Raw genomic sequence first — 10,468 nt, forward strand, 5'->3', positions numbered from 1 at the left:
GCCCGAGCTGGGTGCTGTCTTCTATTTCCAACCATCAAGATTCCTAACTCCTTAACGCCACATAAACTGCGAGGAATTTTAGGGAAAGAGTCATCTCAGGGAGAAACCCCCCGCAGCGGGCAGAAGGCCAAGTGGGGAGGGACATGGAGTGAGATAAGAGGAAGGCAGTATGAGGAGATAGGGGCCCCGGAAGAAAAGCGTTCCAACCGCTCCCACCAGACGTCAGCCCGTCCTTGCCTCTCTCCACCTTTTTCTCTATTTCTAGAGACGCTGTTTTCAGCAAAGCCACACCCCCACCTCTCCGCCTGAAGCAAACGTTGAAAACAGAAGTGTAACGGGAGACACATATGCGATTTTTTATGTTGGTAAAATACACCGAGCATAAAATTTATCATTAGTGACACTTAGGACATTCACACTATTATGCAACCAACGCCACTGTTTATTCAGAACATGTTTGTTACCCCAAAAGGATAGATACCTGGTACCCACTCAGGGGTCACTCTCCTTTTCTCAAAACCACATTTAGATGCCACCAAGTAGGTGGCAGTAACTATATGTGTGCTGCACAGGCCCCCTCTTCTATCCTTGTCAAAGGGGATGCTAAGCTTCTCTCCTCCATGCAACATCTACATATGTCATTTTAAATTTCCTAGTAGCAGGGAGCTTGGCTGGCTCCCTCGGTAGAGCATTCAACTCTCGATCTCAGGGCTGTAAGTTCAAGCCCCAAGTTGGGCGTAGAGATTACTTAAGGATAAATAAGTAAATAAATAGATTTTCTAGTAGCCACATTAAAAAGAAACAGATGAGGGGCGCCTGGGTGGCTCAGTCGGTAAGGTGTCCGACTTCGGCTCAGGTCATGATCTCGCAGTCTGTGAGTTCAAGCCCCGCATCAGGCTCTGTGCTGACAGCTCAGAGCCTGGAGCCTGCTTTGGATTCTGTGTGTGTGTGTCTCTCTCTCTGCCCCTCCCCCGCTCATGCTCTCTCTCTCTCTCTCTCTCTCTCTCAAAAATAAGTAAACATCAAAAAAAAAAATTAGGGGCATCTGGATGGTTCATTCAGTTAAACATCCGACTGTGGCTCAGGTCACAATCTCGAGGTTTGTGAGTTCGAGACCCACATCGGTCTCTGTGCTGACAGCTCGGAGCCTGAGGCCTGCTCCGGATTCTGTGATTCTCTCTCTGCCCCTCCCCCACTCGCACTCAGTCTCTCTCAAAAACAAATAAACATTAGAAAATATTTTATTTTATAAAACAAATAAATTTTTTTAATTAAAAAAAGAAAAAAACAGGGGCGCCTGGGTGGCGCAGTCGGTTAAGCGTCCGACTTCAGCCAGGTCACGATCTCGCGGTCCGTGAGTTCGAGCCCCGCGTCGGGCTCTGGGCTGATGGCTCGGAGCCTGGAGCCTGTTTCCGATTCTGTGTCTCCCTCTCTCTCTGCCCCTCCCCCGTTCATGCTCTGTCTCTCTCTGTCCCAAAAATAAATAAACGTTGAAAAAATAAATAAATAAATAAATAAAGAAAAAAACAGATGAAATGAATTCCAATAATTTACTTAATCTAATTTATCCAAATTGTTATCACTTCAACATGTAATCATTTTAAGAACGATTGCCGAGATACCTTATACTCCTTCATTTTTACGAAGTCTTTGAAATCCTGTATGTACGTTACATGTACAACGTATCTCAGTTTGGACCAGCCACATGTCAACAGCCCCTAATGGCTACCAGTGCAGCTCTAAATAATTTGTAGAACGCTATTAATATCCTAAATCATCTTTGTAAAAGGTGATTATTAAGTACACAAGTATTCTGAGGCTATAGTTCTATTTTTAATGTAAATGTATTATCCTAATTGTGAAAAATAATAGAAAAATTACCCATAGGTGCCAACACAAGAAAAACTGTAATAACTGAAAAACTTTTTTAAATGTTTATTTATTTTTGAGAGAGAGAGAGAGAGAGAGCACGAGCAGGGGAGGGGCAGAGAGAGAGGGAGACAGAGGGTCTGAAGACGACTCTGTGCTGACAGCACGGAGCCCGACGCGGGGCTCGAACTCACGGACCGTGAGATCATGACCTGAGCCAAAGTCAGACGCGTTACCGACTGAGCCACCCAGGCGCCCCTCGTGATCACTTTTTAACGCTCCATATGTTGACTTCTTTGTGGTTCTTTTCTCATGATGGTGAATGCCACACACGGGCACCACTACTTTGCAGTGGAAACTGAAGGCCAGCATGACCGCTGTCCAGAGGCAAACGTGGAGCTTTCCCCAGGGTCACGATTCTCTGTCATTGCCCAGGATGACCCCCAGAGACGGCTGCAGTTTCGTCATGTAGCTGACACACCTCTTGTTCCCTAACAAAGCTAGAGGCCACCGAGCCTAACCTAGAAACCTGGCCTTGGATTTCAAAATTCCTCCCCACCCCCAGATTCGTATGGCTTTCTCTCCCACACGCATTTGAACCTAAGTTTGAAAACATGTCCTGGGTAATGAGGAGGCTGGTGATCTAGCTCGTGCCTAAGAGCCCTTCCAACCCGAACATTCCAAGGTACTCGGCTGCATTCATTTCTCCACCCGACAGGCACACATGGACACACAAACAGACTCACACGATCACACACACACGATCTGGGTCACCGGTTCCGCCCCAGAGAAGAGCTTGCAAAGAAGGAAGAACACCTCGACTCAACCTCGCTAACTCACTGGAAAAACACAGAGATCTAAACAGAAGCACTCGTATTTAGCATTCATGCTCAGAAGGAAGAAAACCCAGCAAAAACCAGTCTCAGTACCCAAGAATGTAAAAACATTTCTTTCTTTTTTTTTTTTTTTTAGGTTCTCAGAAGCTTTGTACCACAATGCCCCAAGTTGGAAAAAAATGTGCCATTTCATATGTTTATAACAACATCTGATTTAATATTATACAGTTTTGCTTAGTCACAAACCAGAACAAATACTTTCAGATTTATTACATCCTTCTATTCAGAGACTTAAGTAATCACAGTTAATAATGCAGCCATTCCACAGCCCAAGGAAAAGCTTTATAATTTGAGGGGACCAAAAATTCCTGAGAGGCAGGTTATTTTCAAGAAGGATTTAAGGTTTTAGAGCTCTCAATGAAGCTTGAAATTCATCTTTTCCAGTTCACATGGAAAGGGTTTCCTCCAAAGCTTGGCTGGGAGGTAGAAAGAGAAAAACCAGTAGGCACACAGCATCTCCCTGTGCCCTTCGAGAATGTAGCAATTACCCATCCATTACTAATCCTTACCTTGTCTTTTTTTTTTTTTAACGTTTATTTTTTTTTGAGGGGGGAAGGGGCAGAGAGAGAGGAAGACACAGAACCCCAAGCAGGCTCCAGGCTCTGAGCTGTCAACACAGAGCCCGACACAGGGCTCGGGCTCACAAACTGTGAGATCACGACCTGAGCTGAAGTCGGACGCTTAACCGATTGAGCCACCCAGGCGCCCCATCCTTACCTTGTCTTTAAACATTTTTTAAACCCATACCACCGGCTCCCATACTCTTTATGTTATTAGCATTTTGGTCCTCCTTCTTATGTGTTGATTCATTGAAAGGCATTAATTGATTTAAAAAAGAAGCAAATATTCTTACAAAGCATACGTTCTCATTTCTTCCCCCATCCCCCCCACACATGCACATGGCGTTTGTTGCCCAACTTGTAAACAACTCTTAAACCCCAAGCATTGCCCCTTCCTGGCAAATTAATTCAGGAGTAGTTAATGACATAGCAGTGAACTCAACTGCTGGAGGCTTGGGTCAGAGGTTTGGTGGCTTCAGAGCTCTACTCTCTGTCAGGGCACAGATGGTCCTCCACTGCCTCCAGAAGGGGGACTCTGGCCCCCTGAGGGCTGGAGGCGCCTCCGTGTGTTTGGATGAGTATAAACCCATCATCCAAACTGTGTGCGTCCATGTTGCACTATACGTATTTAGTGAGTTCCATGTTTCAAAGAAAGCTGGGATCTGTTACTCCAGTGTTTCCTTAGCCACCATTAAGGAGAACATCAGCACTAAAGTAGGGTGAGGATTGTAAGAACTTGGTCTACAGAAAATCAGGTAAGAGTTGAGGACAGTTGGGTTTTCATAAAAATGGGACTTCCTAAGTCCCGCTGCAGACCCACATCAGGACACCTACATGTCAGATACAGGAATATCCACTTGACCCAGGGTTCCCACGTGAGTCACAGACACGCTGCGACTTACATACACTGATCTTAAAGGTCCCTTCATTAAGTCATAAGCAAACGTTTCAAAACGAGATTGATTATAGGATTAAACCAGTTTCCAGTTGAAGATACTACCACTCTTTGAAATAATTCTTGCCAACTGATTCTTTAGCAGCACACTTCCAGAAGCCAGAAGGCGTGAATAATCATAGCTAATCATCGACTTCTATCAACCTAATAATCTAATTCTAGTAATCTAATTGTACTCGCCTACAACATAGGCTAGTCCCTTAACGTCTTCAAACCTCACAGACACGACTGACGTGGGTAGGGAAAGTGTGGTTACAATACCGAAGGAGCTCACAGAAAGCTTTCACATCCATCCGACCTTCCTGGATCGTCAGAAGGTCAAACAGCATGTACGGGTGACAGGGCTCTGCAGACTTCATGACATGCTACAGGCGTGAAGGCATAACGAGAAGGTGGACATGGGTTAGATTTTTAAAAATCCTCTCGTTTTAGATCACAGTGTCTGTTTTATTACTGACAAAAGTTCGCTTGGCAAGGATGTGCTTCAGAATTATAGAAGCAATGGAGTTTCTCCCACTGGGTCCCGGGGTTGAATTCATCCATCCAGCCTCAGGCAGCACTAGACAAAACTACAGGGTTTCTTCCAATAAGGGCAGGGCTTTTCTGCCAAGCTCACCACCTGGCCCAAAGACACCCAGGACCCCGCACCTTGAAGATGAGCAGAGCCCAAGAAGCAAGGTGGAAGGGGGGCGGGGGGCAGAGCTCAACTGCGGCTCCCAGGTCCCCCAATCAGATCTCTCCTGAGTAAGGGGATGTGAGGAGGCAGAGAGAGGCCAAGACTAATTAACATCCCTTCCTTGGGGTACATTAAGGGTAAGTGTGATTGTAATACTGAAGCAGTTTATTACAGGGAGGTTGCCACCTCTGCCCCGAAATTCTTCCATTTTTTGTTCTTTGGACCCACCGTGTCTACCCACAATGCCTCTGGCCGTCCAGAAGTGGGACAGTACCCTTCAGCACCCCTAACACCAGCCACAGCTCCATCATAGATCTTCCTGGGCAAGCAGTGTGGGTTTTTGCCCCATAAGATTCTGAGATGGGTCAATACAGGACATTGTGTTCTTCAAGGCCTTTCTGTAGTCAAGACAGAAAATATAGATTCTCTTCTATTTTCCATCTCAGTTTATCTTCAGCCTCCTCGACCAACGTAACCTATTAGAAATGATGCAGTTTAATCCAATGACATCATGAAGGCACCCCAAAAATAAAATGCCAACAATAAGATGTTCTGCATTTGAACTTCTCTCAAAATATTAAATTACTGGGTGCTGGGTGGCTCAGTCCATTAAGTGTCCGACTTGAGCTTAGGTCATGATCTCACAGCTTGTGGGTTCAAGCCCTGCATCGGGCTCTGTGCTGACAGCTCAGAGCCTGGAGCCTGTTTCGGATTCTGTGTCTCCCTCTCTCTCTGACCCTCCCCCACTCACTTGCATGCATGCTCCCTCTCTCTCTCTCAAAAATAAATAAACCTTTAAATATGTATATATATATATATAATTACCAGAGAGTCTGAAGCTCAAAATTAAATCCCCTTATAAGTTAAGGTCCAAAGAAATTAAGACAAAAAAGTAAAGTCCAAAGTTAAATTATGTCACCCTCCATCAAGACTGAGGTTAAAGCCATTATGTGTCAATTTCTTATTCTCCTTAGTCTCAGCGAGGGGAGTTCTGATGTTCTGGATGAGGGTGGGGTCCTCAGTGGCTAGCGTTGGGCTGTTTCGAGAAAAGAGGCCTTTCAGTTTGGATTAAATCAGCTCCAACTCTCTGATGAGCCCGAATTTTTCTATTACTCTTTTTTTTTTTTTTACTGTGGCGCAATACACATAACTTAAAATGTACTCTCTTAGCCACTGTGAGGTATACAGTTCAGTGGTATGAAGTACGTTCACACGACTATACAACGACCACCACTCCCATCCCCAGAACTCTTTCCTCCTGCAAAACTGAATCTCTGTCTCCACCCCCACCCCCTCCCCTGCTTCCTGGAAGCCACCGTCCTACTGTCTGCTTCCGAGACGCTAGCTACCTCTTACAACCGGAATCATGCAGTTTGGGCCCTTGGGTGACTGGCTTGGTGACTTATTTCACTTAGCATAATGTCTTCCAGCTTCGTCCATGCTGTGACACCTGTCAGAACTTCCTTCCTTTTTAAGGCTGCGTAACATTCCACTCTGGACATACACTACATTTTATTTACCCATTCAGCCATCGGCAGACCCTTGGGTGGTTTCCACCCGTTGGCTATTGTGAATAGTGTTGCTATGAACATGGGTATCCGTGCCTCACTTTCTAAATGAATCAAAGGTTTAAGCCACACAGGAGGTTATCACAGAACTATCTCCACACCACGAAATTGAGAAAATAATTCAGTCCCACGGGTGCCTGGGTGGCTCAGTCAGTTAAGCATCCAACTCTTGACTTCGGCTCGTCATGACCTCACGTTTTTTGTGAGTTCAAACCCCGAGTTGGGCTCTGTGCTGACAATGCAGAGCCTGCTTGGGTTTCTGTCTCCCTCTCTCTGTCTCTGCCCCTCCCCTGCTTTCTATCTCTCTCTCACAATACATAAAAATAAACCGAAAGAAAAAAAGAAAGAAAGAAAGAAAGAAAGAAAAGAAAGGAAGAGGGAAGGAAAGAAAGAAGGAAGGAAGGAAGGAAAGGAAGAAAGAAAGAAAGAAAGAAAGAAAGAAAGAAAGAAAGAAAGAAAAGGAAGAAAGAAAGAAGAAAGAAAGAAAGAAAGAAAGAAAAGAATTCAATCCCCAATCCCAGGGAGGTTAACCAGGCAAAATCGTGATTCAAAAGCCCATTGTGTGGTGCTAACGAGTACTACAGCAGATTCAGAAGAGAAGATTCTTCTAAGGGAAGAAGGGGAAATGGTTTTATCTGAAGTACTCCTCGGTCATTGCCAGGTGACCATAATCCACACAGAATTCAATTGTGGCTCCGTGTTTACCATATCCAGGGGAGATGAACTCAGCCCTGTAAACAGTGTGCTCTCTCAGAGAGTAGCATTTGAGACATTACTGTATTAAACACGTTTTCATGGTCCAAAATAAGAACGCGATTAAAAAGGATTCTAAACAAGGATTTATTTTCTGCCTGAGAAGCTTAAAATGTGGACACCACCAGCAAAGGCCAACACTTCTGAGTGTGGCGTCACAGAGAGGAAGACGAAGCGTTCGACCAGTCCTACAGCCCGCGCCCAGAAGGTCGTCTGCCAGTGTATAGACGTTGTCAACTAAAATGATGCAAAATGTCAGCCTCACATCTGTTGAAAAGGGGCTCCTCCTACAGGAAGCAAGATGGTGGGGCAGGGGGCACTAATATAATTAAAACTTGAAGGCACAGTGTAATACAGGAAAATGTCGTTGAGCAACACATCGCTAAGACTTGAAATCTTTAGGGGCACCTGGGTGGCTCAGTCGGTCAAGCGTCTGGCTTCAGCTCAGGTCATGATCCTCACGGTCTGTAAGTTCGAGCCCCACGTCGGGCTCTGTGCTGACAGCTCAGAGCCTGGAGCCTACCACAGATTCTGTGTCTCCCTCTCCCTCTGCCCCTCCCCTGCTCACCCTCTGTCTCTCTCTCAACAATAAATAAACATTTAGAAAAAAAATTTTTTTTAAAGACTTGAAATACGTTGTTTCTTTTCAAAAGCACTGTGAGCACAATGAAAAGAATACAGCTTTAAGAACTAAGCTTCACCCCATCAGGCATTAATGGAGTCCAGAAACTATGTGAACAATCTTACTTGACATCCCAAGACGTTATATCAGTCCAAAGAGAAAACCAGAGGGGGGAACATGTTAATTTTCTCAGCCTTTTGATAGCACATACACAAGATCTCTTAGCCCCACAAAAAGCTCCAAATATTCTCTAGAACTTCAACTGCCTTAAAATATAGACTTGCATTTATCTTGGCCACATTAACGAGATCTGTTTGACCAATACATTTATATTTATGGTGACTAAGGGCAGATTATGGTTGTTAAAATTTGTCCTTGGGACATGAAAACACTCCTCTGTCATTAATACATTTTGTAATATAAACTATGATGTCAGGTCAACGTAAAGGGTAAAAACGTTCCTAAAGTATGCACACATCATTTTTTAAAGCAATTGAGCCTAATGGAATAACAAAGGTCATCATAACAAACCATTACAGCCTTGGTCTTGGCAACTCTGGCCACAGAAGAATCTCCAAGAAACGATCATCATTCCTCCAATGTTATGGCATCCAGACGACAGGAATGGCTTGCAAATGAGTCATACAGGCTCAGATCCTCAGTAGCTATGTGAGCGCTGGACGATCAATTATTCATGTGTTTACAGAGAGCTTTCCCGGTTGATGTTAACCAGAGCTGCTTGCAAAGAAGAGTTCTCCAGCTGTCCTCGGCCATCCTGGGGCTCCAACTAACAAGCCGATTTAATTGCTGGCAAGGTCATCTGGAAGGTGCCCCTCCCCTAGACCACAATCCCTTTGAGACTTTATTAGGTGTAAAAATATTAATCAGAAATAATTATGGCAATACTTTCTTTACCTTACTCCCAGCAAATCCCAAAGACAGAGCTAGAAGTTAGCCTTAACTTAGGTCCCACTGGGCTCCGCCAATACTGGAGTCTGGACTACGGAAGATACAGGTCAGGGATTGGTAGAAGGTACGGAGAAGGAAAGGAAGGGAAAGAATCAGGGTCTGTGGGCTTCATGAGGGAAGTGGGAGGAAGTGCAGTCTAGAATGCCCTGTAAAGGTATGGGGGCCCGACTGACGACCACCAAGGGCGAATAGATTAGGTTGGTCAATATCCAAACGTGATTGAACTTGACCCACCCATCAAAATTGGCCTTGGAACAAGTTAAATCAGAAGGCACTTCTCAGCCCCTTTTGTTACTACAGCCTGTCCGGGAAGACTAATAATGTGATTAGGGCAACTCCTCTTTCTGAGCTCGGCCCAAGAGGATGGGACCAGATGGCCCCACCAGTCCCCTATCAGCTGTGTTTTGAGGGAGACCAGGATCATGGCCAAAGCTGTTGCCTGGGCCTCTTCCTCTGAAGACGCTGCAGTCAAAGCAGACAAAGGGATACCTCAGGCACATTTCTATTATCCCAATTCCAAGAGCATTTGTTGAATCCTTCAACCAGATTCTTCCCCTTGCTTGAAACTGGGCAAATTCAGGCACTATCAAAACTCACTTGTCCATTTCTAAGAAAGTGGTAGAACCAAACGGTGCTCTTACTGGTATAAGATCATGGTGTAAAGGGGGGCGCCTGGGTGGCTCAGTCAGTGAAGCGTCTGACTTCGGCTCAGGTCATGATCTCATGGTCTGTGAGTTCGAGCCCCACATCGGGCTCTGGGCTGACAGCTCGGAGCCCGCAGCCTGCTTCAGAGTGTGTATCTCCCTTTCTCTCTGCCCCTCCATCACGCATGCTCTGTCTCCCTATCTCTCAAAAATCAATAAACATCAAAAAAACTTTTTTTTATTTTTTATTTATTTATTTTTTTTATGAAGTTTATTGACAAATTGGTTTCCATACAACACCCAGTGCTCATCCCAAAAGGTGCCCTCCTCAATACCCATCACCCACCCGCCCCTCCCTCCCACCCCCCATCAACCCTCAGTTTGTTCTCAGTTTTTAACAGTCTCTTATGCTTTGGCTCTCTCCCACTCTAACGTCTTTTTTTTTTTCTCCCTTCCCCTCCCCCATGGGTTCCTGTTGAGTTTCTCAGGATCCACATAAGAGTGAAACCATATGGTATCTGTCTTTCTCTGTATGGCTTATTTCACTTAGCATCACACTCTCCAGTTCCATCCACGTTGCTACAAAAGGCCATATTTCATTTTTTCTCATTGCCACGTAGTATTCCATTGTGTATATAAACCACAATTTCTTTATCCATTCATCAGTTGATGGACATTTAGGCTCTTTCCATAATTTGGCTATTGTTGAGAGTGCTGCTATGAACATTGGGGTACAAGTGCCCCTATGCATCAGTACTCCTGTATCCCTTGGGTAGATTCCTAGCAGTGCTATTGCTGGGTCATAGGGTAGGTCTATTTTTAATTTTCTGAGGAACCTCCACACTGTTTTCCAGAGCGGCTGCACCAATTTGCATTCCCACCAACAGTGCAAGAGGGTTCCCGTTTCTCCACATCCTCTCCAGCATCTATAGTCTCCTGATTTGTTCATTTTGGCC

The 10,468-nt window shown here is 45.0% G+C and overlaps 1 pseudogene; it reads right to left on the reverse strand.

The window, feature by feature from the left end:
- Nucleotides 1-513: 513 nt before the first annotated feature.
- On the reverse strand, nt 514-629 carry LOC124510523 (uncharacterized; annotated as a pseudogene).
- Between the last annotated feature and the right edge of the window lie 9,839 nt (nt 630-10,468).

Source organism: Lynx rufus, unplaced genomic scaffold, assembly GCF_022079265.1.
Source record: "Lynx rufus isolate CCGP_SWC_20201006 ecotype Redwood Valley unplaced genomic scaffold, mLynRuf1.p SCAF_15, whole genome shotgun sequence".
NCBI classification, from domain to species: domain Eukaryota; kingdom Metazoa; phylum Chordata; class Mammalia; order Carnivora; family Felidae; genus Lynx; species Lynx rufus.